The following is a 9,227-nucleotide window of genomic DNA, read 5'->3' on the forward strand; positions in this document are numbered from 1 at the left end:
GCTGCTGGCCCGCTTTCCTTTCCGAGCTTTTGGACAGAGCCTGACCTGGCTTCTGAGAATTCTGGGTTGGACTTGAGGTGTCCAAAGACAAGATTCAGTACGTCCAGGGAACGTCCCTTTTTCTCGGGACAGTGTCTCCCTGGGGGTGTACAGAAGGCACCTCTGGCAACATAGAGCCCCGGAGAGGGAGCCTGGGGTTGCCCCAAGAAAGATGCCCCCCTGTGTTTCTAGGCCACACTGGGACAGAGAACTAGACGCTGGCAGGATTGCTCTTGCTCCCATGGGAGGCACCGTCTAGCGGGAGCGTCCCTGGAGAGGGCAATGATTTCCTAGGTGCACTGTGGGCCAGGAATCACCCCATAGTAGGTTCTCAGAATGGACTTTCCACAGGGTTCAGCATGACTACAGTCGGCTGCGTGGCTCTAGCAAAAGTGCAATCAGCACAGTGTCTGGCCTTGACACTTATAGTGTCTCCCGGGAGCCTCGTGGAGGAGGTGAACCCACCAGTGCTGCGGTCGGCAATCTTGGAGGTTCCAAGGATCCGCGGAGGGACCCCTGTTTAGGACACACGTGGAGTCGAGACGGGATGTCAAACACAGACACAGACACAGAGAGAGTGTCGTCAGCTGTTGCAACTTTACTGAGAGAGCATCAGACATTTATACACTATTTTCATTGTATAACAATCTTGGACCATGGCCAAGAACATTTGGTTTTTCTGTAAAAAGTTACAGCTTGTTATTTTTTACAGACGAGCCGCAGTCAGCCAGCCTAGTCTAGTTTTCTGTTTGTCACGCCAAGGAGGAAGTTTCAGGGGACCGCAAGTCTACCATATCTTACGCCATCAGCTCTGTGCACCTAGTTCTATCACTCTAGTTAACCCTTTGATCTTATCTTCGCTAGTCCTGTAGATGCACATCGAAGGCTTGGGGCAATAATATTGCATGTCTGATCCCTGTCTAAAGTATCTGATGATCTGTGACCTTTCCTCCCATTTCTCTTCTTCTGAGAGCACACACCAAGGAGGACGGGCTCTTGCCAATCTTTCTGACCAAGGCAGTGACAAATACCTGACCCTATATCCATCCTTAGTAACCCACCTATTAAAATTCAAATCATATTCTCCAGTATATGGTAATGGAGCATCCGTTGGTCGATACACATATGGTCCCCTGTAAGTACCTGGTTGCCACCACCTGTTTCTATACTCTGTAAAATATTCATAGCCGACCCAAAGCTCAAGGAATCATTTCTCAACAGTTCTACCAACACCCTAATAGAAGAAGTATCACTATCCTTATAAGTATAATTCTTTGCTAAATCTTTGATTTCTTTATCTATAAGAGAAGACATAATCTGCAACCTTGGAGTCCCTGTCATCAGAGGCTCTGTCTGCTGTAAAGGGGAAGCAGGAAAGCTTGTGGTATTAGTAATCAAAAATAGATCAGGACCTTTTCTCCTATTATTAAAGGAAGTCTCTGTCTTGCCAAGATCATACTCAGAATCAAACAAAGAAAGAGTAAAGAAATAAGTGCTGACAACGATCTTTCCCATGACCCAGATGCCCATCAGCCCAGAGCCAAGTTTGCAGCAGGGGGCAAGTCCAGGTGCACATCTTCTTGGAGTCTGCCGCACGAAAGCAGGGGGCTTAACCACGTGTGGTGCGAACCCTCGAACCGGCTCCCACTCAGGCATCATGTCTGCCCCGGAGCTCGATTATCTCTGCTGCAGGCGCGGCAGCTCCTCCTTTTTTATTTTTTAAAAGCACTCAATTGAGATCTGCTTGAACCTGGGCAATGGAATCTGCAAAGCATCGGAATACAATTGGGAAGATCATTAGTACAACAACAAGTAGTAAAATCCCAACTCCAATAAAAATAAAATATTGTGTCCAATCGATTGGATTTAATGATTTAACTCTATCCGCAAAGGATCTTGCCAATCCAGAGAGGTCCACTGTATCTACATGTTGCTTACTCATTTCTGTGATTAAGGATGTCAATTCCTGAATATTATAAGAAATGTTATCATCATCCCATATGCCTAGCAAATGTGCTTTGGTCCTTTCCCATTTTTCTGTAGCATTATAAGGTAAAGGAGTCACACAAATAAAATCATAATTAGCGTGACAGCGTGTGGCCATCCTAGTCTTAATGTTTGTAACATCTCGTCCTAATTCTAATACTACCTCTTCTAGGGCATTTAATCTAGTTTCTAATTTCAAATCTATAATCTTCTGTTCTGATAATGCAAGGGTAACATTCTTATGGAGATCATTAACAAAAGTGGCAGTCTGCATTTCCTTAACCAAAGCAGTAGTAGAAACAGCAAAAGAAGTAACAATAGCTATCAAAGCGGTTATACCTAGAATTAAGGCTGCTACAAATCTTTTTGTCCTAATCAAACCCGTAGCATACCTAATAGTCTGGATGGCAGAATCATCAAACCATGGCTCATCTCCCAAGTCTACCGGTAACAAAACATAAGGAGGTCTCCTGACAATCAATATAACAGATCCCGATACAGTGGAATCAATGTAATTAGTCAGCTTGCATGATGTACACTTAATACTAAAAATAGATTCAACCTTATCTATGCTAATCAATTGTGGCAATCCTACTAATATTGCATAGGGATAGGTAACACAAGCAGAAACTGAAACAGCATCATAATCAGCAGCTCCTGGTTTCTTCAGCAAAAGTTTCTCACTAGAAGCAACCAGTCGGAACAGTTCTGGATGTTCTATCAGTGGTTTGTTCTGTCCATCAGGGAGGTCCGTGTGGAGTGGCTCCCAGAACCATGTCGGTTCTACCCACCCCGCATCATACCATCTTTTGATCGGTTTTCCAACTGGAGGCACGTAGTTCCCATAAAGTTTTGAGTTGGTGGAGAGATAATTGCTCTGATCTTTATCAGGTGAGGACATGGAGAAGTCCCAGAGAAGTCCAGCAGCGCCTAAGGGAGAGAATCTTACCCCATTGTCAGGGAAGGCACATGGAAGCCAGCGCGGGAAAGCATTCTCATCTCCCTCCCAAAGGGCGTTCTTTTTAAATGCTGCTCTGCAATGGGGGTAGCGCGGCGGAAGATTCTTTGCTGTGGTATAATGTTGTCTTTTTTCTTCTTTATCGCCCACGGTGGTCATCCACAATTCCCACATACGCCGCCCATTGCCCTTTCCATCTGGTTTGGTATTGTCCAAGGTGGGGGTATCTGTGTTAAACACCCCTTTTCCCACTTGAAAACAGCCCACTGGCACCGAAGGGGAGAAAGAGAAGCAAATGGGCAGAGAATCGGACTTTCCCTCAAAATCTACATAACCCGAGCTGTTCTTTAGAAGGTGAAAGTCAGGCGATCCCCCTATCACTAATGTTTGATTGGTTAAAACCTTGATGTGATCCGACACCTATCACCTTACAGGATGTAATATGGGTGGCTTTGGTAAGTAAGCCCAATAACTTTCCCCTAAAGCGGTGGGCGCACTCATGACTGCAAGCATAGCCACAAACAGCAAGGTTGCCGTTTCCGGGGCATGTGCAGCCTTCAATACTTCCTTTGCCTGAGCTGTCAGGGTTTTAAGCTGTGTCCACGTCGGCGTCTGGCGTGGTTTCATTTTCGGCTCCAGGCGAGTCGCCTTGATCTTTTTGGCCAGGTTCCACATTATCCGGCGGTTCGGCCTCTTTCGGGGTGGGGGACGGATGTCCGTTTCCTTTGGCTGGCCTGATGAGTCTGTCTGGGACTCAAATTGGTGATTCGGCATCCTGTGGGAAAACACAAGCATAGCCTCGTCCAGAGGCAATTAGCACATCTGGCCCCTTCCATTGGCCAGTTAATTGGTCTTTCCATCTGACCAGGGGTTTAGGAGCACTCTTCCTTCTCCGCCCAATGTCTTTCGGCGGCTGTAAGCCCCTGGTTATCTGTATTTACATGATTCAAAACGAATAGGGAATGGCTAAGCAAATGATGGGGAGTTGTATACTTACCTGCTGACCTTAACTTTTGAATCTGTGCTTTAATATTCTGATGCATACGTTTCACAATGGCTTGCCCTTGTGGGTTGTATGGAATTCCTGTGACATGGGCTATGTTCCACTGTTGATAAAAATGCTCTAAGGTTTTTGCCACATAGGCAGGTGCATTGTCAGTCTTTATTTTCTTCGGGATACCCATGTAAGAGAAACTCTGTACCAGGTGTTGTATTACATCTTTCACTGCCTCTCCCGTTCTGGCAGAGGCAAACACCATGTGTGAGTAGGTGTCCACTGTGACATGGACATAACTCAATTTTCCAAACTCTGATATGTGAGTCACATCCATTTGCCATAAAATGCGAGGTTTTAATCCTCGTGGATTAACTCCCATCTTTAATGCATGCCCCCAATCTGGACAATGAGGACAAGATTTAATTATTTCTTGTGCCTGTTCACGAGTAACTTGAAAATGATATCTAAGTGCAGCAGCATTCTGATGATGTAGATCATGACTCTTTTTAGCTGTCTCTACAGCCTGTATGATTTTTGTTAGTGAATCTGCTAAAGCATTTCCTTGGGCTATAGGACCTGGAAGCCCCGAGTGGCCCCTCACGTGCCCTATAAAATATTTATTCTGTCTCTGCTGAATAGATTCTTGTAACTGTTTTAATTTGAGATAAACCGTGGTTCTCGGCGACAGGACTGTCGTCTCTATTTCCGGAAACAAGTTAAATATATATTTGGAGTCTGTGTAAAGGTTGAAAGCCTGTTTCACTTCTGTAAAAGCTATTAAGACTGCTTCAATTTCAGCCTGTTGAGCTGAATATCCTGAATTCTTCTTAATAATGGGGTCCCTATTTTGTATACACACCACTGATCGTCCATTTGAGGACCCATCAGTGAATATATTGATTCCATCTTCTAATGGAGTTTTAGAATATCCTCTAGGGAAAATCACCTCATTTTCTAATACAAAAGTTAAAACTGGGTCCTGAGGTAAATGGAAAAATATTTTCTCTGTAAAGCCAATTAAGGATATGATCCATTCATCATTTTCTTGCAATAATTGTTCCAGTTGAGCTTTATTATATGGGATGACAATATTATGTACATCTCTTCCAAATAATTCCTTAGACCTGTGTCTTCCCTTGATAATCAATTGAGTGCATAGGGTATCATAAGAAACCAAAACTTTATGCGAAATATGAGGTAAATGAATCCATTCCAATATCCCATTCTGCCACAGGCAGGCTGTGGGGGTATAATTAGTTTTTAGAATGCACAAGGACCACTCTTCAGCAGGATCCAAGCGTTGGACCCTTGCTAGAGTCAATTTTTCATTTACTTTGTTTAATGCCTCACAGGCCTCAATAATCAATTGTCTGGTAGATATGGGGTTAGGATCTCCATTAAGTATCTCAAATAATGGTTTCAACTCTCCGGTAATTATTTTCAAATAGGGTCTGATCCAATTAATATTACCCAAAAGCTTTTGAAAATCATTCAACGTTCTTAGTCTATCATGTCTTATCTGTAATTTCTGATATGTTATATTATTACCTCTAATATTGGTACCTAAATACTTCAAATTATCATATTTCTGAATTTTCTCCTCAGAGACAATCAAGCCAAATTCCTCCAAAGCATTTACAAGGTCAATTAATTGTTGGTCCACTATGGCCCTCTGAGGGTGGACTATCAATATATCATCCATATAATGAATTATATATGAATTTTTATATTTTTTCCTGACGGAAGAAATGGCCTGATCCACAAATTTTTGACATAATGTGGGACTATTTTTCATCCCCTGGGGGAGTACTTTCCACTGATATCGTTGATAGGGTCGTTGGTAATTTGAAGAAGGAACACTAAAGGCAAATCTCTTACAATCTTTAGGATGTAACTTTATATTAAAGAAACAATCTTGAGGATCTATAATTATTACCTCCCAGTTTTTGGGGACTGCCACCGGGGATGGCAATCCAGGCTGGAGGGCCCCCATGTCATGCATGGTGCTATTAATCGCCCTTAGGTCTTGTAGTAATCTCTATTTACCTGATTTCTTCTTTATAACAAACACCGGAGTGTTCCACGGGCTATTGGTTTCCTCTATGTGTCCTAGCCTCAATTGTTCCTGGACTAATTCCTGTAAAGCCTGTAATTTTTCTTCTTTCAGGGGCCATTGATTGAGCCATACAGGCTGGTCAGATCTCCACGATATTTGATCTGCGAACAGGTTGTCCTCAATGGCCCCCATCAAAAATCCTGTTCTGCTGTGACCAATTTTACATCCATGTCTTTTATAATGTCTCTTCCCCAGAGGGTAAATGGTAATGTAGGTATGACATAAGGCTGTATGCTACCTGTCTTGTTCTCATGTTCCCAAATCAGAGGCTCGCTGCTTCTGGCTACTCCTGAGGCCATGACTAAGCCCTGTAGGGAATTCTCTGTTTGATGGACGGCCCAATGAGAAGGCCAGTCTTTTCCTGAAATGCATGTCTTATCTGCCCCTGTGTCAAGAAGGCCTACAAACTTTCTACCATTAAGATAAATAGTGAGCATTGGCCTGCTTTCCTTGATTTCTTTGACCCAATGTATGTGGTCAGTAGATCCAAACTCTCCCAGTCCTCTTTCTGACTGGAGCACTGGATTGGGCAGCTTTAAATATGGCAAGAGTAATATCTGGGCGATACGCTCTCCTTGGTGTATGATGACTGTATGTTTGGTTGCTTTAACCATAATTTTTATTTCCCCTTGATAATCTGCATCTATGACTCCTGGAAGGACCTCTAGGCCCTTCTTATAGTTGGAACTTCTTCCTATAAGGAGCCCTGTAATAACTCCCTCAGGTAGAGTTTCCCTTACTGCTGTAGGGACTAAAACCGTCCCTTCTTCCATAGAAATGATGACATCGACCTTGGACGAGAGATCTAAACCCGTGCTTCCGGGTGTAGCTCTCGGAAGGTCATGAATAGTGAATGGAATGGCCTCGGGGTTTAACTCCGAGGTTTGACCTTTATTTTCCTCTCTTTGTACGGGGCTGAGAGGCTGCCCCTCATCTAGTTTTTTGTTTCTTCCTCCTTTTTATCTGTAATCAAATTTCCATCCTTGTCATACTTTGATCTAAACTCACTTTTCCAATGCCTGCCCTTCTTGCAGCGCGGGCACAGGCCAGGAGGGGGGCGTTTGCCCTCCCCTTGACCTCTTTTGCAATCTTTCTTTAAATGTCCCACTTCTCCACATAAGTAACAAGTGGGGCCAGAGTTGCCCCTAGCATTGTTTCCTCCATATGTTTGCTTAACAAAGGCTGAGTACTTCTGTCCTCTCATGGCAGCAGCATAGGCCATCCCCTGTACCACTGCAGGGGAGGCATCTATGTAGGCTTTGACATAGTCCTGTATACTTCCCGTCTTTCTCACTGATCTTATAAGATCCTGGTATAGTGAATTAGCATTTTCCCATGCCAATTGCTTTAAGAGCATTTTAGCCCCTTCTCCTGGGGGCATCATTCTGTGGATAGCTTCCTCCAGTCTAGAGACAAAGGTCTCATAGGATTCCTCATTTCCTTGTTTTATTCCTGTCAAGACAGTCTTTTTTGACCCAGGAGGCGGGATTGCTCTCCAGGCCAAAACAGCGTTGGTAGTAACCTCTTTTAGGATAAACTTGGGTATTTTTACCTGAGAAGCAGGGGCAACAAATGCTCCTGTCCCCAGCATCATCTCTAAAGTTACCTTGGGCCCCCTTTTTCCTGAGGATTTTTGTACAGTTTCTTTGCTCTTGTCTTCATATTCTGTCCTCCAGAGGATATAATCCCCTGGGGAGAGAGTTGCTTTGGCAGTCTGGTGCCAGTCATGCGGAGTTAACCATTGGCTGGCCACCATGTCCACTATCTGTATAGTGTAGGGCGCCGAAGGCCCCATGGTTCGTACTGCAGCTTGTAATTCCTTTAATGTTTTTAGGGGTAATGGTTCCCATGTGGGGGAATCTTCATCATCACTGTCTCCTGTATAGACCACTGGGAAAACGAAGGAAGGGTCACCTTGCTCCCTAGCTTGAGCCATGGCCCCTGCGAAACCCACTGGAGGTAGTAGTTTTCTGCGAGGGGCTGGTATTGGGTGTGCTTTAGATCCCTTGGATCCCTTTTTCACTGTAAAGACCAGATCATCATCATGGTGATATCTAGCTGCCTCTTCTTCTAGATCATCCCAATCCCCTGGGGAGAGGTCATCGTCATCATCCAATCCCAAGAGGTTCGTCTTTGAGGGGTCTTTCTTAACAAGGGGTTTATTAGTTCCATAAGTCTTTTCCTTGACTTCCTTAACCTTAACTTCAGTAACATCATCATAAGGCAAATCATACACTGATTCCTCAACATCCTTCTCTGATTTGAGCCTCAGCTGATAACAAGACCAAATCCGACTGTTCTGTCAAGATTTCCCTCATCTGTAACCATATGGGATATGCCTGTTTAGGAATGGTTTCTTCTCCATGCTTAACGGTGTACCTTCTCATTTCTCTACCTACTTTCTTCCAATCTTCTAGATTTAAACCTCCTTCTTCTGGGAACCAGGGGGAAACCTTCATGAGGAATTGATAAAATTCTACAGCAGTACTTTCCTTGACTTTGAGGCCTCTTCCTGCTAAGAGCCTCTGTAATACTGAGACAAACATTTTTTGTCCTTTTGAGCCCGTTCCTCCCATAATGAGTGACTCACCCTCACCTACCTCTTCTCCGTAGGCGGGACTGCAGTTCCCTTCGGTGAATCCGTTCCGCTCCTGTAGTGATTGCAGATCTAAAGCAAGAGGATATAAGACAAACAGGAAAAGCACAAGAATACAACAGCATGCACGTGTCGGGGGTCCCTGTTCGGGCGCCAGCTTCCGCGGTCGGCAATCTTGGAGGTTCCAAGGATGCGCGGAGGGACCCCTGTTGAGGACACGCGTGGAGCGGAGACGGGATGTCAAACACAGACACAGACACAGAGAGAGTGTCTTCAGCTGTTGCAACTTTACTGAGAGAGCATCAGACATTTATACACTATTTTCATTGTATAACAATCTTGGACCATGGCCAAGAACATTTGGTTTTTCTGTAAAAAGGTACAGCTTGTTATTTTTTACAGACGAGCCGCAGTCAGCCAGCCTAGTCTAGTTTTCCGTTTGTCACGCCAAGGAGGAAGTTTCAGGGGACCGCAAGTCTACCATATCTTACGCCATCAGCTCTGTGCACCTAGTTCTATCACTCTAGTTAACCCT

At 44.3% G+C, this 9,227-nt stretch overlaps 1 long non-coding RNA gene across 3 annotated transcripts; it reads right to left on the reverse strand.

Moving 5' to 3' along the window:
• Positions 1-616: 616 nt before the first annotated feature.
• On the reverse strand, positions 617-8,976 carry LOC120102367 (endogenous retrovirus group K member 21 Env polyprotein-like). Of its 3 annotated transcripts, XR_015686123.1 has the most exons (4): positions 8,697-8,976; positions 3,981-4,089; positions 2,418-3,758; positions 617-1,803 (listed from the first exon to the last, which is right to left on the reverse strand). It is a non-coding gene; the product is annotated as an endogenous retrovirus group K member 21 Env polyprotein-like (long non-coding RNA). The 3 variants fall into 3 exon arrangements; XR_015686122.1 differs by lacking the exon at positions 3,981-4,089 and having other exon boundaries at positions 2,829-3,758; XR_015686121.1 differs by lacking the exon at positions 3,981-4,089.
• Positions 8,977-9,227: the final 251 nt, after the last annotated feature.

The sequence above is a fragment of the Rattus norvegicus genome, chromosome 4, assembly GCF_021556685.1.
Source record: "Rattus norvegicus strain SHRSP/BbbUtx chromosome 4, alternate assembly SHRSP_T2T, whole genome shotgun sequence".
In the NCBI taxonomy this organism is placed as follows: Eukaryota; Metazoa; Chordata; class Mammalia; order Rodentia; family Muridae; genus Rattus; species Rattus norvegicus.